Genomic DNA, 23825 nt, shown 5'->3' on the forward strand with positions numbered 1-23825 from the left:
CTTTGTCTCAGAGACTATGTGGGACAGGTTTAAGGTCTAACATACCAGCTGAGACAGTATCAGAAAGTGGGTAATCAATCTGTGTCATCAAATGGCTGAGGATTCTTCTGGTATTTCCAGAGAGAAACCATATTCTCACATTTACAGCACCTCATGTAGATAACAAATCTCCCACCATTCTGACTACTTGAGTGGCTTAAGGAAACAGAAAAGGATGTGATAAAGGTTTTTGAGGAATGATTGAAATTGCTTCTGCTAACACAGTGTAATTACCTTAAGGAAGAGGTGACAGAATGGTGGTAGGATTAGTGACTGAATTATTGCTCATTTGTCCACTAGGAAAGGGATCCTTTGTCCCTTTAATTGTTTGGATATTTTCCCTTTAGAAGATAGTGGTAATTGTAGACACAGAGGATATACTATTTCTTTGGATGACTCTCATTTAGGAAAAAGGCATCATTTTGTTTACTTTTTCCATGTGATTGAACAAATGCTGGGCGATTAGTTTTCCAAGAGTACTTTTCCTTATAATATTGTCAAATACCTTTACCCGTTTTCATTTACATGTGGGCTAACTTTTATTTCATGAGTTATCTAATAGTCTAATTTAGAGAACCATTAGTTTTACCTGGAGTTTTCACTTTCTTTGATCAGTTCTATCCTCAAATATTCTGTTAACTCCTGCAACTTACTTAAAGAAGCAGAAGGCCAGGTGATGTCCTGATTTTTCATGATTCCATTTATTGGAAGTTTTTGAATATTTGTACAAAAATTGGAGAGGACAGTGGGATGTCTTTTCCCTCTTCTAGACCTGAATATCTCTTACAAATTTGGGCTAGACCAGAGGGTCCCTAAAATCAGGAACAGATTCAGTTTTTCTTTGTAAGTTTGGATTTGAACCAGTTATTACTAGCAGGTAAGACCTTGGGATCAGAGCAGGAGGATCTTGTCCTACACACACACACACACACACACACACACGTACACATACATATATATCAAATATAAAACATACATATATATATGTGTGTGTGTGTGTGTGTGTGTGTGTGTGTGTGTGTGTGTGTGTGTTTTTCCCAGCTAATACTAGACCACGTTGGGCTAAATCTTCTTTAGGTATGTTTAGTTGGTTTTGTCTACCAAGTTTTAGCCCCATAGACTGATTTAATTTGGTTCTGGCATATGCCTTTGACATGAGTAGTTAGATTGGAAATAGCAGAAACAGCCATCTTGGAAACGTACAGCCTCAAGCTCGCAAGTCTTGCTAGGAATGCTGCAGTTGGATCTATTAGAAGATATGGGATGGCCCTTGTAAATAACATATGGCTAGATACTTTAAAATCTTGACTTGAAAATCTCCAATTTAGTTGAGAGAGCCAATTACATGAGTAAATTAAAACTAAATTTGCTATTGAATTTGATGATTCTGATGTTAGCTACCATGGTATAAAATCCATGTTTTACTAATATCACTTCCTGGATATATTTTTTGAAATTAAGGTAATAATAATAGTTATCATAATTTGTAGAATTAAACAAACATTTCAGAGTCTTTAGGTAAATATAATTCCAAGACTGGCTTGACAAGCATGGGTCTATTAGATAGATAACAGCAATGTGAACAAATATATGAAATCATGATGCCTTTACTTTTTTTCTCTGTATACAGTCATATTATCTATAACAATTACAGTTTAATTTCATCCTTTCCTTTTTCTCTTTAATCCTTTTTTTTTTTATTATGTTCAGTTAGCCACTGAATAGTACATCATTAGTTTTGATGTAGTGTTCAGTGAATCATTAGTTTGTATAATACCCAGTGCTCATCACAGCACATGCCTTCCTTAATCCCATCACCCGGTTATCACTTCTCCCCACCCACCTACCCCTCTGAAACCCTCAGATTATTTGCCAGAGTCCACAGTTTCTCATGGTTTGTCTCCCTCTCTGATTTCTCCACCTTCAGTTTTCCTTCCTTTCCCCTATGGTCCTCTGCTCTCTTCCTTATGTTCCATGTATGAGTGAAACCATATGATAATTGTCTTTCTGTGCTTGACTTATTTCACTTAGCATAAAAATATGGAATGCTTCATGAATTTATGTGTCTCTTCCTTGTGCAGGGACCATGCTAATTTTCTCTGTATCATTCCAATTTTAGTATATGTGCTGCTGAAGCAAATGCTAATTTCATCCTTTCCTATTTTTACATCTCCTTTTATTTTCCTTTTTCTTATGTTACTGGATAATCAAGAATTTAGAATAATGTTGAAACAGTGATACTGGACATCACTGTCTTATATTTGATTTGAAAATGAATAGCTTTAATATTTTACCACTAAGTGTAATATTTGCTATATTCTTTTTTATTTTTAGTTTGTTAAAGTTTTGTTGTATTATGAATGGGTTTCAAATTTTATCAAATGAGTGTCCTATATCAGTTGAGAACATCACTTGTTTTTTCTACATTCAATTAACATAGGTAAATGGTGAATTCAGTAATCAGTTTCTAATATGAAACCAACCTAGAATTCCTGAAATAGAAATATTTTGGCATGATTTATTATATTTTCATATATTTTGCTTGGATTCATGCAATATTTTGTTTAGGAATTTTTTTTTTACCTAGGTTGTTGAATACATTGACCTATAACTTTATTTTATAATTCTTACCTAATTTTTATGTTACAATTATCTTATTATTATAAAATGAACTATAGAGTGTCCTTCATTTTCTATTATTTAGACACTTATTAGTGAGACTGAAATCATCTCTTAATCTCATATTGTATGGTACTTACCTATAAAACCACCTGGGTCTAGAGCTTTCTTTGTAGGAAGTATTAACTGATTCATTTTTTAATGTTCTAGTATTATTCAGGTTTTCTGTTTATCTTAGAGTCAATGTGTAAGGATAGTTCCTAGGTGCTTCTAGGAAGTTTTTCAATTATAAGAGCATGAAGTCATCTATGTTATCTTTATAATTTCTACTGCATCTATAATACATTTCTTTTCAGTTCTTGAAATACTTCTGAACATTTTATTATATTCTTGATTCATTCTAATTGGATGTTTGTTATTTTATTACTACTTAAAAAAACCTGTAGTCCTCCTGATTATGTATTTTTTCTGCTTTTTACCTTTTTGCTCTTTATTACCTTAAATACACTTTTAAGTCAGTCTTTTTCAACATCTTAACTCTGACCCTTCATTATATTTGATCCTTCAATTTTTTCTTCATAGTATTTAAAACTACTTATTAAGACTTTTCTGTATCTTTCTCTTTAAGTACCATTTAAGTTACATACCATAAAAAAACAAAAACAAAAATAAAAACAATAAAACACTACATACGATGAGTTTCAATATATGTTATTTTCATTATCTATTTATTTATAAGAATTTTTCTTTCCCCTCAAGGCATCTTCTTCGGTCAATTCAGAAGATGGTTTTAAAGTGTTCTTCAAACAGGTAATGATTTCTGCTGCTATTCTCTTTTAATTACGTTGTAAGGACAACACTGTGGTATACATGTACTGATTCTTTGATATTTATTTGTTTTGCAACCTGCAATGTGGATCTTACTTGTAAGTGTTCCATGTGTGGTTGACAAAAAGTGTATATTCTGTGATTGTTCTTATGTAAGGATTTTTAAATATGTCTATTAAGTTAAGCCTAATTGTCTATGCAAATTGTGTGTGTGTGTATGTGTGTGTGTGTTTTCTCCTGCCTAACTTCTCAATTAAAGAGTGTGATCGATAGGTAGTTTTTTAAATCTTTATGTTATATATTTTGAGGTACTTTTTAGATTTCCTGAATATAGAATTTTTTTCTCCAGCTTTATTGAGGTATGATTAACAAATTAAAATTGTATATGGCTAGGTTGTAGAATGAGAATTTTTTAAGGTATACAATGTGATGATTTTGTATACGTATCCATTGTGAAGTGATTGCAATCAAGTTAACACTTCCCTCACTTCACATTAATTAACATCTGATGGAGAAATACTTCTGTTTGTACTTTCTAGCTCTCTGGATTTTTAATATACTTCATTTTAATTTTTGATTTACTGATCTTCTTTTGGATTAATTAAGTCCTTATTTTCTTAGTCAAAGTTTTACTTGTATAGTTTTGAAAAGCACATACTTCATTATTTCATCTTCCAAAGGTTATTTTGAAATTTTACCATGTGTAATTAAATTTATAAGGTTCCAATTATATTAATACTTTCTAGCCTTCTCTTAGAAAATAAAAAAAGATTAGATTATTATAATTCTTATTAGTTCACTTCCAGGTTATACTCTATGGGCCCTAGTAAATTTTACCATAGGTTTACCAGTTTCCTTACTCAGTTTTATGTTTGACAGCTTTCTATCAGTTAGGAATTGCATTTGACTCCTGTGACCCTGACTATAGTGCCTTAAATCAGGAGTTTATTTTATCATGTCAAAGAAGTTTGGAGGTAAGATATATACTTGTGGTTTCACAAAATCATTAGGGTTTAAAAAACAAACAAAGAAAAACCAAAAAACAAAACTCGCTGGACAAGATGAGCAGGCAGAAATTGATTGATTCTGATACTATTGTCAGCAATTGAGGAAAGAACACAGACTAGGTCACAGTACTCAACTCCACTGAAACAAAGAGCAGCTGAGTGTTTTAAGACCTTTTGTGGCAGGAGACAGGGGCATAGGCTATTAGTGTTTACTTATTAGCTTTACCCAGAGGAAAAGTAAACTTCTTCCACTTTTCCTGAGAGGAGATAGTTTTACAAGTTGGAGCAAGGCGCCCACCTAAGTTGAGCTTCTGTCCTTCCACAGAGACTGGGAGATAGGCTTTTCTTCCTTTGATGTTAACATTTCATTGAGATGGTTTCCGGGCCCTTGAGAAAGAACTCTTTGAGTTTTAGGCTTTAAGGAAATTCAGTTAAGTTTCAGAGGGGGTAGAGAAAGGATTTGCAAATTACAGTTTTTCTAAACTAAATGTGCTAAGAAAAAGACTTATAGTCAGGACAAATTCTGCCTAGCATTAGTCAATTTGAGGGCAGCATTAAGGCCATCTTGGTCATGATCCATTTTTCTGTTTGCCATCCTGTCTTTAGTGTATTGCTTCCAGTTTCAAAGTCACACAAAAGCTGCAGGATTCCAACCATAATGCTTGCATTACAAGTTGGAAAGAAAAGGGTGAAATGACAAAATGTTGACCCTCATGTTTGAGTTAGTCTTAAAGTGAATTAATAGAACGCTACACAGCAATTTCTGTTTACATTTCCTTGTCCATTTCAACCTTCAGAAGAGATTGGAAAATGTATACTTTTAGCTATGAATAAAGTCATCCCAGATTAAAATAAGAGTTCTATTTTAAGGAATAAGGTGAAAGGAGATATTTGATAGCCAATACAGTCTCTGTGATAGATCCTATTTAACTGTTTACTTCTTTACATGCCCTTCTTCCATTCACACATGTTACGTATTTTTCTGCTGAGAGGTAAGAACTGCTTTCTGCATCTGGTAACTGTATATAGCTCAATTTCCAGCGGCCCTCTTCATCAGACCTACATGAAGCTTGTGTGGTTTGTCAATTATAATTTAAAGTCATTTATCTGCTCCCCAACCCTGGGATACCTAATATGAGAGGGAAAATAGTATAAGAAGACAATAAGTAACTATAATAAAAACTTCCATTTAGAAAAGAGAAAAAAATGGGGACCATACAGCCATCATCTGGTGTGGGCCCGAGCAATTAGCCTCTCCTGTTTGGAAAGAATACTGAGAACGTATTTTCCTGGCAGTGGAGAGCTTTCTATGATTAACCCATCTGGCAACCTCTGGTTCTGCCTTCTCTTTCCCTCCATGGCCTCTGGCTCTTCCATCTGAGAAGTACATCTGTCCATTTTCTCTCATGGTCACAACAAGGTGAGCATTGGCAAAGCTATCCTTCCCGGAGGCCACACAGCTTTAGCTTTGTTCCTGTTGGTGGAGATTTGAAGACGTGAGATTGTTTTGGTAATTTATCAGCAAGAAGCTATTATAAACCTGGCTTGGAAGTTCTTCAGAAATATTGTTTCCTCAAAACTTGGTAGGTTCTGCGTATATTTATTTCTGGTCTGGCCCATGCTCAAGTAAATAGAGACAAACGGCTTGACTAAATATTGTTTTTAAGGCTAAAAGCTCACCTTTAATTCACCCCTGTGTTCTGTCTCTTCCACCAGCTCCTAAATTAATGGTGCTGTGTTGAGACCATTTGAAGTTAAAGGCTCTGTCAAAAGCGATATAGTAATGTGACCATTACCTCTGTGCTGCATTTGGTTATGAGATCAGAAGTTTCACCATTTGTTCCATTAGATTCTGAAATATTTATATTTTTAAATTATTCCTGCACTATAGTCAGTGATGTCCTTGAGAAGTATTATGGAGCCCCGGGTAGTTCATCTGTGACATGCAAACAATCCCATCCTAGTATTGCTGTATTTTGTATGCTTTGAGGTGACACACATACAAAAAAGATTGCTTGTTCTAAGATGCTGGCCAATTGAGAGAGCAGTGATGAGAAAAAGAAAAAGTGCCAACAATTTCAGCTTCTGAAAAATAAAAACTTATTACATACATTTCTCTCTTATTCGTAGTCTTCTAGGTAATAAGTAAAAAACACACAATTGAATTTAGATGTTTTATAAAAAAATTATTTCTAATAAAATAGTAATGATGACAGTGAGGAATAAGACAAGTCTCATAGCGGGGCACTGCTCTAAGATCCTCACATGGAATGTGTCACCTAATTCTCATGACAGTCTGCCGTATCATGTTTTGGAAGTGGCTGCTAGAACCTCTGGTGTTGTTCAGGAATAATAAAACATTTAAAATACTTAATTTTGGTACATTTCCTATACATTACATGAAAACCAGTTCTACGGTAAAGAGAAAAATGGCACGAAATTATCCAATTGACACGTCTTGATAAGTTTATCATCTGTGTTCATTTTTTGTTGCCATTTTAATTTTAGGCATCTGTGCAGTGCTTCGAGACCTCATGATTCTCTAAGGGTTTCTTTTTTTTTTTTTTTTATTAAAATCCATCTAATGTTGATCCTTTTATAATGGACAACTCTGCCTGCTACAGCTGTCACTGTAGCAACAAGATGTGTATTAACCATGACTTTCAAGCCAGAAAGTTTCACATTTGTTTTGACAGCCTACAGTGAATTCTCTACAAAAAGCAATTTCTTGTGAGAATATTATGAACAAGTCCTTACAAAGTGTAAAGTTTGGGGACCTTTTGATGTGTGAGCTTGCCTTCTCTGTATGGAATAGCATGGCATTATTGACCAAGGCTGTTGTCTAGCAAATGACCCATTTTATGAAGCCAGCTGGTTTTCAGGATGGTGGGTTTAGCTTTCAAAATATATTTTTGAGGTTGAGACAGCAAAATGTTGTAGAAAAGACAAACAGAATTCTGCCACTTGTAACATATAACCTGTGCAGATTATTTCTCTGTCACACAATTTTTTGTTATAGGGAATAAAGACTGGTAAAAGAGGCATATGTCATACTCTTTATGTAGAGAAACATTGCATGAAGATACAAAAGGTGGAAATCACAAAAAAGAAAACATAGAAATATTCTGGCTGCAAAAATTATGTGTGTGTTGTATATGAATGTGTATTGTGTGAGAGAGAAAGAGATGGAAATGATAAAATAATACAACATTTTCCATAAATAAAATGTTTCATACTCCTTAATATCAGATAGCTTCTTTAGCCCATGTGCCAAACATTGGACTAAATAGTTTTTAAACATTATTTTATTGAGTCTTCACAAAAAACTATCCCATGAATTAGCTGTTATTGGTTATATTGTCTCCTCTCCCAAAATCCATTCACAGAAGTCCCAATCCACAGTACATCAAAATGGGACCTTGTTTGGAGATAGGCCATTGCACAAGTGATTCGTTAAGACTTACAGTAATATTATTTAAGATGAGGTCCTACTGGAGTAGGGTGAGCCCTTCATCCAATATGTCTGTGCCTTATAAAAAGGAGATTTGGATACAGAGATAGAGAAACAGGGGGAATGTCATGTGAAGATTCAAACTGTGCGATCACAAGCCAAGGTATGCCAGAGATTGCTGGGAAACCCATTAAAAGCTAGGATAAAGCTGTGGGGAAGTTTTCCCTCAAAGCTTTCAGAAGGAGCCAGTCCTGTTAACAACTTGCCTTTGTACTTCTAGCCTCTAAAACTGTGAAACAATGTCTTCCTGCTTTTTCCAAAACCTGACAGGTGATACTTTGTCATGGCAGCCCTAGAGACTTATACAGTAGGTATTACCATCACTCTCATTTAGTAGATGAGGAAACCCTAAAATAGACTAAATTATTTTATGGTCATACAATTACTTTGTGATTAAGTGGGTACTAGAACTAGGCCCTTCTAATGCTAAACCTGCGGTTATATCCAATTTTAGAATAGAGAAAAGAATATTCCAAGTAGTAAAAGCAACCAGTGAAAAATATGAAGACAAGAAAAGCAAGACATTTTGGTGAATTGGGGGATAATTCCATACACAGAGAGATTAAGGTCAGGGGTTTGGGGGAACTGAGCGGGGGAGGGAAGAGAGCAATATTCTGCTTGAGATGGCTCTTTCATGCCAATACTCAGTGCTGGATTGTCCAAAATTTCCTTTGTGGCTGGCAGTGATTTTCTTAATTTATCTCATGTTCTGAGGAAAACTTCCAAACTCATTTTCTTCATGCCACATTTAAAACATTGATCTGGTTGATGTTAGGGGCTTTATTCAGAGAGTTCCTTGACCAGTGGCCTCTTGTTTATGCAGCAGGCAATCTCACTCTTTCCAAGTACACAGCGAGTCTCAAAATTCATTCACAGTTCCCAGTTTTGGGACTCTTCATGGAAGCTCTCCCCTCATTCTTTTCTCATTGTGGTATTCCTGATTTCTAGACATGGATATTACTCTGACATTCAGCCCTCAGTAACTGCTTACTTAATTCCACCATTGATTAAATTTCTGATTTTTTGTTTTGTTTTGTTTTGTTTTTTTCCTGTGGCCTTTATACAGTCAGGCTATAAGACATCACATTCTATTGCTTGGCTTAGAATTTTTCCAGTTTCTCTTAAACACAAGTTTGTATAATCTTACATGCTTTGCAGTCAGTTACCCAAGGATTTTTTTCTCTCTGAACATCACCCTAAGTGCAACACAATGTTTCATTTTTGATATAAGCCTCTTTTTGTATGTTTCTTCATTTTCCATAAAATGCAGCATGCAGGACCTAGTAGAATGAAGAAACAAGAAAAACCAGAAAGCACCCTTTACACATAAAGAAAAACAAATGTTTGGTTATAGCTAAATTATATTTTTTTAATGGAAAAAAGCATTAGAAAACAACCAAAGGCAACTAATAATTTTATGGGTAAAAGGACACAGGAGATAATAATTGGTTTTAGAAATCGACTTAATTGCCAAATCATTTAAAATATCTAAGTGACCATTTCAACACATTTTGTGGTAGGGCAATCTTTGCTTCAAAACACTTTAAGCTATTCATAAGGTAGTTTATTTAAGGCAAATGTCAAGTTATGAGAAGCAATATTTATTCCCTCAATTTAGCAAATAAAGGCTAGTCCTACTATGTACTATGCTCAGAGATACAGCAAGAAAATCAAACCTTACTTGCACCAATTTTATAGTTTGCTCACAGAGAGCAGCCAACAAATAAGCTAATAAATAAGGTTATTGCAGACTGACAAATTGTGGTAAGTAATATGCTGAAAATGAAAAGGTTTATAAAATAATGAACAACTGATGAATGTTTCTTTAGTTTCATGGTCAGGGACTTGAAAGATAAAACTAGTGCAGCCATTCGAAGAGTTGGAAGAAAATAATCTGTACTAGTTTTCTATTGCTGCTTAACATGTTAGCACAAACTTAGTGGCTTTAAAAATACCCGTGTATTAGCTCACAGTTCTGTTGGCTGGACATCTGGCAGGCTCAGTTAGGTTCTCCATTTAGGTATCACAAGTTCTAAATTAAGGGGTTGACTGCCTGGGCTTTTATCTGGAGACATGCAGGAAAAACTGCATCCAAGTTCATTCAGGTTATTGGCAGAATCCATTTCCTATGGATGTGGGTTTGAGGTCCCTGGTTCCATGCTGGAACAGACCTCAGCTAATCAGCTTCCAGAAGCTACCTGCATTTCTTCTGATGTAACCCCCTTTGTTTTCAATTTATTAAGAGTCCATTGAATCCTATGAATTTTTTTTTTAATTTCTTCTGCCTTCCTCCCTCCACTATTCAGAGAAAATCTTCTGCTTTTTTATAAGCTCATGTGACTGAATTAGGTACATCTAGATAATTTCAGTTTTTTTAAGGTTAGCTGTGCCATGCAGCATTATCACGGGAGTGATCTCTCACACTTAAGTTTCGTGGATCTGGAGTCTTGAAATCTTTGGGGGAATTTTTAGAATTCTACATATTACAGAATTCTAAACATTAATAGACACAACTAAATGCCTGTTTCGTTTGCTGTTAGTTTTGCTTACTTTTGTCTTTTGCAAATCTGAAGAAAGGAAACCAGTTCTGAAGCTGTAATACTGGAAAGGAAGGAATGGGAGAAATTACTGGAAGAGAAAGGAGCTGTTTATAGTAACATCAAGAAATTTGTGTATAGGCTGATTGGAGGCCCTAAACACAAATGGGTTAAGAGTTGGCATTTATAAGATCATATCTATGCTGTGTCATAAAATTCTGATCTAGTTTCATTTTATTCCATCTCGATCAGTGTAACAGGACTCAAGTCCATTTGTAAAACTACTAAGCTCTCCTCCAAGAAAAGCAAAGGGAGTTTGGCATTATAGATATTACAGTAACTATTTGTTAGTGAAACTCCTGTTTGATATTAGACAATGTGTGAAACTGAAGGAAACTTTTGCTAGGTATAGAAGAAGGAATGTAGAGTTTCTGGTGGCTAAGCAGTTGAATCTTCTTTGTACATAATTGAAGAATCAGATTTTCAACACACTCTAATTTAGGTATGTTGTCAGCTTGCCTACTTTCTTATCTTTAGAACAGAACTATACCTATCTCATAGGACTTTAATAACTAGCCCATAGGACACAGGTTAATATATGAGCTTATACCCTGCATTATACCTGGCATAGAGTTTGTACTCCAAATACTAAGTCTGTTCTTTTTTCTTCTCCTATGAATACAAAGACTTCTTAGCAAAATATGAACCATTGTTCCTTGCAATTTTTTTAAGGCATTATATAAATTGATTTTAATGTCAAAATTTATTTAAAGGTATGCTTTGACATTTTTAGGTTGTGTTATATTTTGCTGTGCTGTGCTTTCTAATTAAAGCATTCTAGGCTGGAGTCTGTAATCTATTGATGGGTCATTTAAAAATACCTACAATAACAACAAAAAATAAGTGCTATGGAGAAAACCCGTCATGAAACCAGTTCTCTCCATGATGTATGGCAACTAGAGATAATTTATGCAGATTTTGATAGAAAATGGGAAAAGCCAATTTTTACACTGGTTTCCTGGACCTAGTGATCAGATATTGGGTATTAAGTGGTTAAAATGCAACCACAATCCAGGAGATAAGTTTATGTTTCGCATAAAGTGTCATTGTTTATAGTTTCTACTTTGAATTCAAGCTGAAGTGACTCTTTCCATAAGGCAAAGATAATATGACTTTCTAATCACTGCAGTTCAGCAGAGCACCTCAAGAGCTAGCTGGCCAGATCTTCACAACTACTCTGGCTCTGGGTCCTGAAATATAATTATTGGTATAGTAATTTAGTATTATGTGAGACTAGCTTAGTTTAAATGAATAGATTTGCTTGGTGGTTGCTTTTACCAGATAAGAAAGAATCTGATATGTAGCACCCAAATTTGGGCAGTTGTTCCATATCACACCTATTCAGATATGCTTAGGCTCCCTTATAGTTGCATTTAGCTCAAACTCACATCATTAGTTCAATAACCTGAAGTCAGAGTAGCTATATGAATTTCATTGTGAATTCAAGGAATTTATTATTACAATATAATACAAAAATTACTGCTTAGGTTCCCTTTTCTCAGAAGTCACTTACAGTCACTTCATGATGTTCCTTCCAGTTCAGGAAAATCTTCAGCGACTTTTAGATAAGTAAGCACAAGAACAGAGAGTGGGGAGAATGCAGCCACTGGACTCTTGTGAATGAGGGAAATGAGGAACCATCATGAAGGAGTTCAATTATCAAGGCAGCATTCTGTAAAAGTTCCTTAGCTGATTTGCTTTCAACGAGAACCACTTTCATGGTCCTATAGTTAGTTGAAAACCCATTTGGTCTATGTTTTTTATCCAGAACATTACAGAGCCCCTTGTTTATCTCATGATACTATCCAGAAAGAAGAAAAAGGGAGAGAATGATTAATTTAGAATGATTGAGCCCACATTTTTCTGTGATTTTTTCATGCAGTAAATATCTGTTAGGGTGCCTGGGTGGCTCAGTCAGGTAAGCATCCAACTCTTGATTGCCACTCAGATCATGATCTCATCATGGTGAGACTGAGCCCCACACTGGGCTCCATGCTCCTTGAGGAGTCTTCCTGAGAGTCTCTTCTTCTCTCTGCTCCTCTTCTCTCTCTCTCTTCCTCTCTCTCTTTCAAATAAATAAATCTTTTAAAAATATCTATTGGGGTCTTAGTATTTGCTCAGGTGGGGACAAATGTTTCCATTAATCACATATAATAATTGGAAATAACTTTGTGGCTTGGATCTGTGACTTGTCAAGCAGTTATGTCTTCTCAATCTGGGGGTGAGAGGGGACATCTCACTTTCTGGGAAAAAAAATGGCTTACCATGATTCTTTTTTTTTTTTTTTTCTGCATGATATAGAAAGAAGTCCTATAACAAGAAGTCCTCAGAGCATCCCTCCTAAGATCACTCACTCCGAGATCAGAGAGATTGTCATCTCCCATTTCCTCAAAGGAACATATCATTAATGACACAAACCCATGCACCTTTCTTTATTCTAGGCCAGTATTGTGCAGCTGAGGGCCCTCACCCGATTCTGGGGAAATGGACATATTCCCTGTAGTATGCATATAGACATTGCTATGAATCTTCTGAATTATAGTCTACAGTTCAGCAGTAGTGTTTTTTTTTTCTTCCTAATAGCAATTATTAATGATAAAGTCTAGACCAGAATTTGAACCAACCTTAAGTAAGAGTGAAAATTCTTGCCATCATCCCTTCCATGGTTGAGTTATTGAAAAAAGAAAGCAGACCATTCCACTCCTACACCAAATTAGGTAAAAATTTATCAAGGTTGTCTGTGCCATGAACACAACTTACAACTTACAACTGGAGTTGTGAGGCAAATCGTAAGTAAACTCACATATAACACACCCAATAAAATAAGCACTAACATTTTAAAAAGGAAAATAGGTTTAAATTTGGCAAGTGGCTAGCATTCCCCAAATTCATCGTCTCCCAATATCTAACAAAAACACCACCAAAATACATAATGAAAGGAAAATTTAAAATGTCACTAACATATGAAAGAGTACCGAGAGAGAGATTGCGTGGCAGAACCTCGGAGTAATTGCAAGACACATCTAAAACAGGTAGACACAACAGAGGCTTGTCCTTGCAGGCAAGCAGCTAGAAGATGGCCACACTCTTTCTGATGACAACATCCGGAAAGAGTTGGCTCTGCACCTGGTTGTCCATCTTAGAGGTGGCTATTAATTCTTCAGTCTTGAATTCATACTGCCCAAGGATGGTATTACTTTGCACTGTAGCCATTTGCCCCAGTTTAAGTTTGGAAATTACCAACTTCAGTAATAGCTGAATCACTTGTTTTCTCAATAGTTGTTCTAAATATTAATAAAGGTTTTGTTGAATGGTAGCAAAAAAAGGAAGGAAGGGAGAGAGAGAGAGGAAGGAAAGGAGAGGAAGGAAGGAGAGGAAGGAAGGAGAGGGGAGGGGGGGAAGGGGAGAGGGCAGGGGCAGAGAGGAGAGGACAGGGAGGGGGAATGGAAGGCAGGGTGGGAGGGGGAAGACGGAACCGGAATGTGAATTATCTATGCCATCTTCAATCTAATCTGGCTAAACACCATGAAACACAAACTCCTTTTTTTTTAAACAGGCCTTTTATTTCTTTCTGAATTTACTATGGATCCTTCTTGGATTCTTCTTCGTTGGTACATATTCATCCTTGCAGTAAAGAAAACCTCTATTTGAAATAACTTGAGTGAGTTTCTGTACCTTATAAACCAGATCCCTAACTTTTTGTTCCTTTTTTCTTTTTCTGCTTTTAATAACTCGCACTTAATGGTATTACAAAAATTCTAGTTTCCTAACTTGAAGCATATTGTGTGTGCACAATTACACACAGCACTCACAGCAGCAAAGCTGCAGGAATAGCTCTAAGACCCACCCTAGTGACTCACCTAGGGGTTCAACAGTTTGCAGATAAGAAATGGTATAATTCCTACAAGTAGAAGTTACATGGGTGAATTGAATACACTAGAATGCCCTCTCCTCGTTTTCATTTGTCAGAAATTTTTGTTCTTCATGACTCATCTCGGGTATTCTATTTCTGGGAAGACTGCTTTGACAGCCTCCTAGCATCCCACAGATGTGCCACACATGGAGCTAGCTGCCCTGTGTTGTTTGCAACATGGAAATAATAATGGCAGAATTAAGACCCATAGCTAACAATTTTGAGAGCTTAACATATGCCTAGCAATGTGCTCAGTGCTTTACACACATTGCTTCACTTAGTCTTCCCCCAAACTTCATAAAGTTAGATTATTTTACAGATGAGAAAGCTATTAGTTTACAGATGAGAAAGCTCAGGTTTCAAGCACTGTACTCAGCACTTTACATTTATTGCTTCTTTTTATCATCACAATGATCGTTTGGAACTCGTGATCAGATGAGAAAATTAGTGCTCATTGGACTTAATTGTCTAATTCCTTGCTTTTATCCCCATTATGTCTATTATAGAATTTATTCAAATGGGAATGATCTGTTTCTGTGTCCCTCTCCCCTGTGACACCGCGAAATCAAGGATAAGGGCTCTACCTTATTCAATTTTGAATCCCAAATTATGTGCTCAATGCACACTTGTCAATGCAGACTCTTCCTTGTTGTTAGTCCTAAGATCCTTAAATTTTGAACGTGTTTCAGTAAATGAGTAAACACAACTGTACTTCCTGTGAAAAGGTCTCCAGGATTTTTATTTACCTTCCACGCTGCTGTCTTCTCTACAGCTGATTTCCAGATCACTCTTCTTGTGGATCCAGCCCAAACCCCAGTTTGTTGCTGATTCCCCTGCAGGCTTTAAGGCAGGAACTCTGCTCTGCTGATGCTGAAAGCATTCGTCTTACTGCTCTTAAACCCACTAAAGGCTCTAAATCCTTGTCATTAATGTTTATTGTCCCCAACAAACTGTATACAATGCTGCCCTGCTGCAGGTAAAACTGTAATACTAAAGAAGTAGCTAGAAACTTATCCTACTGACCCCTCTAAACTCACTTCTGAGAGGCTAGGGTAAGCTCACCCCACTTATGCACTAGGTCTCTTCAGGCTTCTGCCACCTTGGCCTCAAGCCTCCTTCCCCAAGAACATAGCAAAGGAACTCCAAAGGCAGGCTTCTTCAGTGTCCTCAGATTAGTGTCTTCACAGCATGGTGAAATGCAGGACCATAACTTCTCTTCAGGACCAAAGAGTATATCATTGACAGTGACCCCCAAAAGGAAATTAAAAAATATATATATTAACAGAATCTCAGATTTTTTCCATTTTATCACCAGTCACCTTGTCACAATCATATAATAGCTGTGAAGGTGAAGGTAAAGAGGCCATACCTAACAGCCTCTAATGGAAGTTAATTTGAAGAATGTGTCAACAGACTGCTAACTACACAGTTGTAATGAAGAAAAGCCCTCTTCCTGTGAAGCACAAATGTGGGTGATAAACCACCGAGACACTCCTGTGCTGCAGGGTGATTAAATTTTGCCACTGGTGCCAGGCAGCATTAATCCTACTGCTTCAGTGACAGAAAACACGTCATCAAACTGTCGGAACGTCACTGAATTTCCCGAAGCGCTTTTCCTCTTTTCTCGATAGAACATCTAAATCTTTCTCTACATGATAAACAAAAATGAATGGATGAAAAATGGCTTCAAATCTCTTTCCAGTAACCATGAGCATTATAATCTTATGAATGAAGCTAGACCTCTTGTGCTCTCAGAGTCTGTAGGGACTGATTTATAAATGAACTGGTAATGCATCGATCTTTGCTCATTACTTTTTCGATAAATCTCTTTTGGTGAGTTATCTGCACACTAAGCTCAGAAAGGCACCTTTCTGTGTCTGAAGTCTGGCTCTCTCCGTGGTGCAGCAGTCATCATCCCTGTATAATAGATTACTCTAGACCTTCCTGTCCTTTAAATAAGTAATCTTAAAATCCCTCCACATATTTGTCTCATTATTTCTCGGTCACCAGTAGATGATTTAGATGGCATCAGAAAACAAAGATGTTAAATATACTTTATGCCTCAGATTAAATGTATTTTACATTATGAGATACTTTGGACTTAAAGAATTGATATATTTTCAGCAATTTGTATTTCTTAATGTCAGCCACATCATTTCAGAAGGAAATTGTGTAGGGATTTGTTAAACACATTTAAAATTAAAGGCACTATTGCTTCACAATTATGCAAATGAAAAATTCAAGAAGATAGTTGTTCAAATTGAGGTTGAATACATTCCTTGAGGAGGTATATTTACACTTTATCGCATTACTAGGAAATCCTTCTGAGAATGAATCTTTCTTCATTCTATAGTTCAGGGAGAAAGGGAGGGAAACTTAGCAGTTTTCCGTTTTGTTTCTTTTCTTTTCTTTTTTTTTCTTTTTTTACCTTGCATTAGAATTCTCTGATCTGACATTTAACATGAACACAAAGAGCTAGATGCTTTTGTTCACTTCCAGAAAATGGGATGAAAGGAATATAACAGTTCTTGGTAAAGTTCTTTATAGTAGTGGTTTGATTTTTTTCCCCCAGAACATGTGCTCTTTTGCCCAGTGTTCTTATCACTTGCTATAGGTGGTTTGTTTTGCATTGGCTTACTTGGCATTCACGAAGACTATGTTGCAAATTTGTTTCATCTAGTGAACTGAAAATTATTGCTTAATAAAAAAGAAGATTTGAAAGAAGAGCTGTAGTGTTATAGGTTGCTTATAGTTTTTGTTGTTGCTGTTGTTATTGTTGTGTTGATTTTTTTTTTTAAGATTTTATTTATTTGTCAGAGAGAGAGCGCACACACAAGCAGGCAGAGTGGTAGGCAGAGGCAGAGAGAGAAGCGGGCTTCCTGCAGAGCAAGGAGCCTGATGTCTGACTCAATTCCAGGACTCTGGGATCATGGCCTGAGCAAAAGATAGCGGTTTAACCGACTGAGCCATCCAGGAATCCCTGTTGTGTTGCTTTTTAATGAAAGGATTCTAACAGAGTTAGCCTCGCCATCAAACCCAGTCTGGTTCATGGGGCTACAAATCAATCATTTTAGGCAGATATGTAAGGAGATTATCAAGTTAATGTCAGTTGGAATACAGTCAGAAACACTTCCAAACAAAGGTGGTAGCTGGAAGAAAGGTATTTGTTTCTCCTCTTCCTTTTCTTCTCTTAATTTTTTATCCTCCAGATACAGCAAATATCATATAGAAAATGAAAAAGTACTTAAAAAAGTATATAGGTGAGCCAGGTGGTGGGTATTAAGGAGGGCACGTATTACGTGGAACACTAGGTGTGTGCATAAACAATTTTGAAACACTGAAAAAAAAAAAAATTAAATTAAAACAATAACGTATATAGGGATAGAAATTAACAGAAACAAAGAAAACAAACACAAAAATTAAAGTAGGATGTCAAAATTCTTGTTAAAATCTAGGGCCAGCTCAGAGTGAACTAAAATATAATGAAGGAAACCAAGAACCTTGGAATTTTAATCTTACTTAATTGAATGCATACTTACTATTATCTCTCATCATAGTTTGAGAAAGCCTGAGATGACTTGTCCGTTTTCCAGGGTAGGGGAAAGAGGGAAAGGAGGCAGGGGCAGAGTCACTTAGTTGTACATATTAGAGATAGGCACTGAGGTTTGGGGCAAAAATCCTACTTAATAATATAATATTAATTTGTTTTTATTTTCCCCATATTTGTGTCCCTTGTGAAACTTACTAGGGAAAAGATGACTGCAGTCTAGGGCAAGAATGAAGATATTGAACCTCCATATTTATGGCTGAGACCTGATGCTCTAGGTCATACTTCTGGCACAGGAAAAGAGTGAGATTCTAGCCCTTCATTCAGTCCATAGTGATTTTTGGGGGCCCACTCTGTATTCAGTGAACGATATAGGTACTGGAGATACATGGAGAGCCAATGGAGATATGGTATCTGCTTTCAAGTGCTGCTCTGCACTGACCTTTTCTTTCCTCTGTGGAAAGCTCCGAACACTTTTCCTTCATATACTAAAACCATTATTATTTGTCACCTGTAGGGTGCCATGCTTGGAATAAGAAATAAAGTAATCCTTCGGATTTCTTTAGCACCAAAGCCCTATACTTCCAAATGATTAGGGGCATAAGAGCAAAAATGGAAAACAAGACCCTATAAGCAACAAAGCATAGCATTAATGGCAACAAATGCAAACAGGCTAAATTCCTTTTCTAAATGTCAGTAACTACAAATTGGATGAAAATATGGAATTAACCAATATACTATCTATTTAGAATAATAAAAAGTAAGAGGCAAGGGTGGCAGCAAAGTATTAAAGCAAAGGTAGACATATTAATTTTAAATAAAGTTGAGTTTAAACAAAGTGCATATTTGAGAAAGTATGAGGATAAAGTATTGAGGATCATCAATATATTAACAAAGGTAGTGGCACAAAAATAAATTCATGAATGGAATTGTATGTTTTTGAGATAAATGAAAATTGATGAAATGCCAGTGGGCACTGACAACAATACTATTTTGTGCTGTCATCATTAATCGCTCAGCCTCTGTTAGATCATCTAGTTGCTCAGGAAATCTCCTGAAAACACTCTATACCATTGCTATGTTAGGCATGGAGATACAGTGATGAGCAAGACAGTAATGTCCCTGCCCCATGAAATTTAGAGTTCAGTGGTAGATACATAGACTAATGAAGCAATTAATAAAAAGTAGAAAAAAAAAGGTGAATAAGAAAATCAATAAGGACAGGAGGTATGACAGAGAGCATGAAACAGGCAGATGGTAGTATCCTCTCTGGGGAAATAAAATTTAAGTGGAACCTGAAGGGCAATTATGAATCATACAGGTGGAAAACCAAGAAACAATCCTTTCAGTAACAGAAATAGCATGAGCAAGGCTGGAAAAGGCCATGTGGCTAGAGTGCAGTGAAGGGTGAAAAAGTGAGATTGGAGAGCTAAATAGGAGTCAGATCATATGTGCCTTATTAGACTTTGAGAAGAAGTTAAAACCGTAATCCTCCTTCAACAGGAAACCATTGGGTTGAGCAGATGGTTAAGTTTATACAGTATATATTTTAGTGTCATATGGGTGCTGCAAGGGTAGTGGACAGAAGTGGAGCAAAGGTGTGGATAAGTATTAGATGAAGATTTTTCAGTAGCCCAGATGAGAGATGTGAACAGTTTATAATTTGATGTCAAATTAGTAGACCCTTATGATATTTTGAATGTACCAAGTGAGGTGGGGGGAGGGGGGAAGATGTATCATGAATTCTTATTGGGCAGGAAGATAACAGGGATACCCATACTAGTGAGATGGGAGCTACTGGGATAGAGACAGGTTGGAGTTTGAGAATAAAGGATTACTTTTGAATGCATTAATTTTGTGATGCCTAACAAAAAGACAACTGGTATGGAGTAGAGATAAAAATGTCTAAGTCATCAGGATATATTTGGTATTAAAAATCATGGAGACTAATTTACTAAGAAGAAAACTAAAGTAATACAAGAAGATAGTCCAGAATAGAGACTGAGAAGCTCCAATATTTAGAATTTAAGTAAAGGTGGAGATTTCAGGGGAGACTGAAAAGGATAACCAGGAAGTTAAAAAGAGAGCTCAGAGGCAAGAGTATTTTAGGGAAGGGAGATAGTCAACTCTACAGAATGCTACTGAGAAGTCAAAGCCATAGTAGAGAAGTGCTCACTTGCCACATGGAAGACTTGAAAGAGGTGTTGCAGATGGATGCTGAGGAAGAGGATGCCCTCAGTGATCCAGAAAATGAAGATGAAGCCTTTAAAGAGAGAAGACATATGGGATTATGTTGAAAGAAACACTCAAGTTCAAAACTATATGAAAAAAAATAACTCCAAAGGCAGAGGGATGGGTCCTTTTAAGTTCTCCAGGTTTAGAGGTAATGGGAAGAAGTGAGTCTTAGGTCAATCTAAAATCTAGCTCTCAGTTTGGTTATTAGAGTCGTACCACTGGGTGAGCATCCATCTCCCACTCCATCTTGTTCAAAGAAGCAGGAAGCTGAGGTATCACTAAAACCTGTGAGTATTATGAGATATCACTCCTGTGATTCTACTATGTGGCTTAGCAGAGTTGACTTTAAAATAGGGAGATTATTTTAGATTGACCAGAGGAGATTTATTATAGTCACAGAAGCCCTTAAGAAATTGAGACCATTCTCTTGCTTCTGGGATAAGGACAAACTAGAGAGATGCTATAAGTGAAAAGGACTCCATTACCCCTTCTTGGTTTGAAGATGGAAGGGGCCACTTGAGAGGAATGTGAGCAGCCTCCAAGCTCTATACTAACTAACAGCTAGCAAGGAAACAGAAACCTCAGACTTCTAGCCATGAAGAAATAGATTCTGCAGCAGTCTGAATGAGCTTGATGTGGGCCTGCAAATAAGATCCCAATCCAGATTACACTTTGATTTCAGCTTTGTGAGACCCTAAGCAGAAAACCCAGTCAAACTCTTTGGGTTCTTATACCCAATTCTACCATGGGGAGTGGTTACAACAAGCAATTTTTGGACATCAGCCTGGTGTCCTACAATTTAACTCAATTCTAACACTATCTACCCAGAGATAACATCCGATCCCACATGTTCAGAGTTCAGTTTAATGAGTGCTCTCCAAAACTTTTAGCATCAGACATTAGTGGTTAATCACAAGCCCAGGTTGCTACCTGTGCTTCAGACCAGTTTCTCCTCCTCTCATGGAGTTGATATATTTGCTAGACCAGCTTACAGAACTCAGAGAAACATTTTACCTAATAGATCACTTATTATAAGAGGACATAATTCAGGAATAGCTACATGGGAAGAGATGCATTGGACAAAGGGTGTGGAAAGGATGCACATCTTCTCTGCCATCTCCCAGCAAACCTCCATGTGTTCACAAACCCAGGAGCTCTCTGGACGCTGCCCTTCTGGGGTTTTATGGAGGGTTCTTTACATACGCACAATGGACATTGGCAACTGATTCAACCTGTGGGAACCCCTTCCCTATGCAAAGTCTGAGCTTATGCTGAAAGTTCTAACCCTCTAATCAAAGGGTTCTTCTTGCAACCAGCCCCCCTCCTTAGGTACTTTCCAAAGTAATTTATTAATGAAAGACATCTTTGTAACTGTCATCACTCAGGAAAATCTAAGAGTTTTAGGAGAACCCTGCCTCTCAAAACCAGGGACAAAGTTCAAATATATATTTCTTATTATCAGTCACAATGTTATACAAGTCCACCTGGATTTCTGACCCTCAGACTATGAGATAATAAATGGATATAATTTTAGACCAGTTATGTTGGGGTAATTTAGAAAGTAATACAACTGGAAAACCCAACTTCACCTGCTGAGCAGCACATTTTTTCTCTCCTTACCATAGACAAATTGTTGTAATCAAATAACAGAAGTCACAGATAAGCTTATTGGGAATCTTGAATATAAGATGGGCACACAATCAAGAAATACCAAATATTTTAGACAACTCATTAAGAAAGAATGACACTGAGATTGAGAATCAGTAATAATAACAGCCACTGAGTAAATAACTGAGTTAAGAGAGTGAGCAAAATGAGACTTAAAAATAAGTATAATTTTAAAAATACTCAGAAGTACAAGAGAGGACAGTAGAAGAGATTATGTTCGAAAGTAAAAATCAGAGGTCTTGGAAATGAAAATATATGATTATTAAAGTATTATTTGAATAAACTCAAAAGTTGGGCTAAACAATTAAATGTGTACATTTGAGAACAAGTTGGTGAATTGAAAGTTAGGACCAAGGATTTCTCCTAGAATGCTATGAAATGGGAAGAAAACATGGGAAACATAAAAGAGACATTGAGGATAATGTCGTAAATTCCAAAAGAAGAAATAGACAATAAAAATGAAAGGCAAGGAAATACAGAGAAAGAAATTAGGAAAGAAAATTTCTCGAAAGTAAAGAAGTGCATAATATTTCCTATGGATAAAGCCACTTAGTGTCATTAAAAACAAACAAAAAAAAGGAAATGTAAAAAGTAAATATTCACCTAAAAACATCATGGCAAGATTTCCAAATCACAAGATACTGAAAAAATCCTAAGAAGCTTTCACAGCCAGCAAAATCAGACTAGAATCAGACTTCACAATCATAAGCTTGGTTGCAAGAAATGAAGTAATATCTTTAATAATATACTTGAAAATGATTTTGAAACTAGATTTATTCTACACATATTTAAGCAGTTATTCAAATAATGAGTCTAAATAAAGATATGTTTGGACCTGTAGTCACTCAAATATTCTGCTGCAAGTCATTCTGTGCTGGACTAAGGCTGCAACTGCCCACAGGAAGCTCCTAGTGACATATTCATGTAACGCAACTGAGCCTCCAGCACCAGTGCAGGCCTTCATCAGGGCTAAGGAAAAAAAAAGTTCTAAGGCCCAGGAAATGTGGATATTCCTTTTGTGATAGCCCCTAAATTGTGGGATTATGATGTTATATGCCTATGGCAATTAGAAGTTGTATTCAATTGTTAGTAGCAAATATCTCAAAATAATGCCTTAACCTAGTGTGTGTGTGTGTGTGTGTGTATTTCTGTCTCTCTCTGTCCCTCTCTTTCTTCTTTCCTGTCCTCTTATCCGCCTAGCCACTCCCTCCTCCCACAGCATCTTCTCTTACACAAAAGGAATCTGGAAATACCTCTAGCTTCTCAACCTGCTGTCCTGAGGTTGTGACCCTGTCCTTTGTAAGCTTTCAAGATGCTTGTCAAAAGTCCAGGACAAAAAGTCACAGAGCAACTGAATCCAAGTCTTATAAAGAGTTTTCCCAAAGCCCACCAAGTAATGTCCATTACTTTTAGTTTCGTTTTTTATTTTTCAATTTTATTTTTTTCTCATTGCTGTATTCCTCTCAAAGGAGACAGGGAAGTATGCATGTTTATCTTGGAAACTTGTCAGTCCAATATTGAGGACTCTTCCATACCTCTCTTAGTGAGGAATATAAGAGGATGAATATTGGGTGCCCTCAAATAGTTGTAAACTTGTTTTGGGTGCTAATGATTTTCAGGATTAAAAATGAAAAAAAAAAAAAAAACAACAAGAAAAAATAAAAAAAGAAACCTACAGATCAGTGTTTTTCACTCCACATGGGTTGTCAGGACCACCGAATTTGGGGAAGGCCTATGTGAGACATAAAGAAGAAAATGGGGTGCTGTATCCATACACTTAGAATCTTTTCCCATTTGTATTCTTACACAGACTGTTGGCTGCTTCAGGGTAAAACAAAGTGAAAACAACCCTGAGCTCACC

At 36.3% G+C, this 23825-nt stretch overlaps 1 non-coding gene across 1 annotated transcript; it reads right to left on the reverse strand.

Moving 5' to 3' along the window:
• Positions 1 to 2073: 2073 nt before the first annotated feature.
• LOC116596631 lies at positions 2074 to 2178 on the reverse strand. Its single transcript, XR_004288219.1, has one exon. It is a non-coding gene; the product is annotated as a U6 spliceosomal RNA (small nuclear RNA).
• Between the last annotated feature and the right edge of the window lie 21647 nt (positions 2179 to 23825).

The sequence above is a fragment of the Mustela erminea genome, chromosome 7 (assembly GCF_009829155.1).
Source record: "Mustela erminea isolate mMusErm1 chromosome 7, mMusErm1.Pri, whole genome shotgun sequence".
In the NCBI taxonomy this organism is placed as follows: domain Eukaryota; kingdom Metazoa; phylum Chordata; class Mammalia; order Carnivora; family Mustelidae; genus Mustela; species Mustela erminea.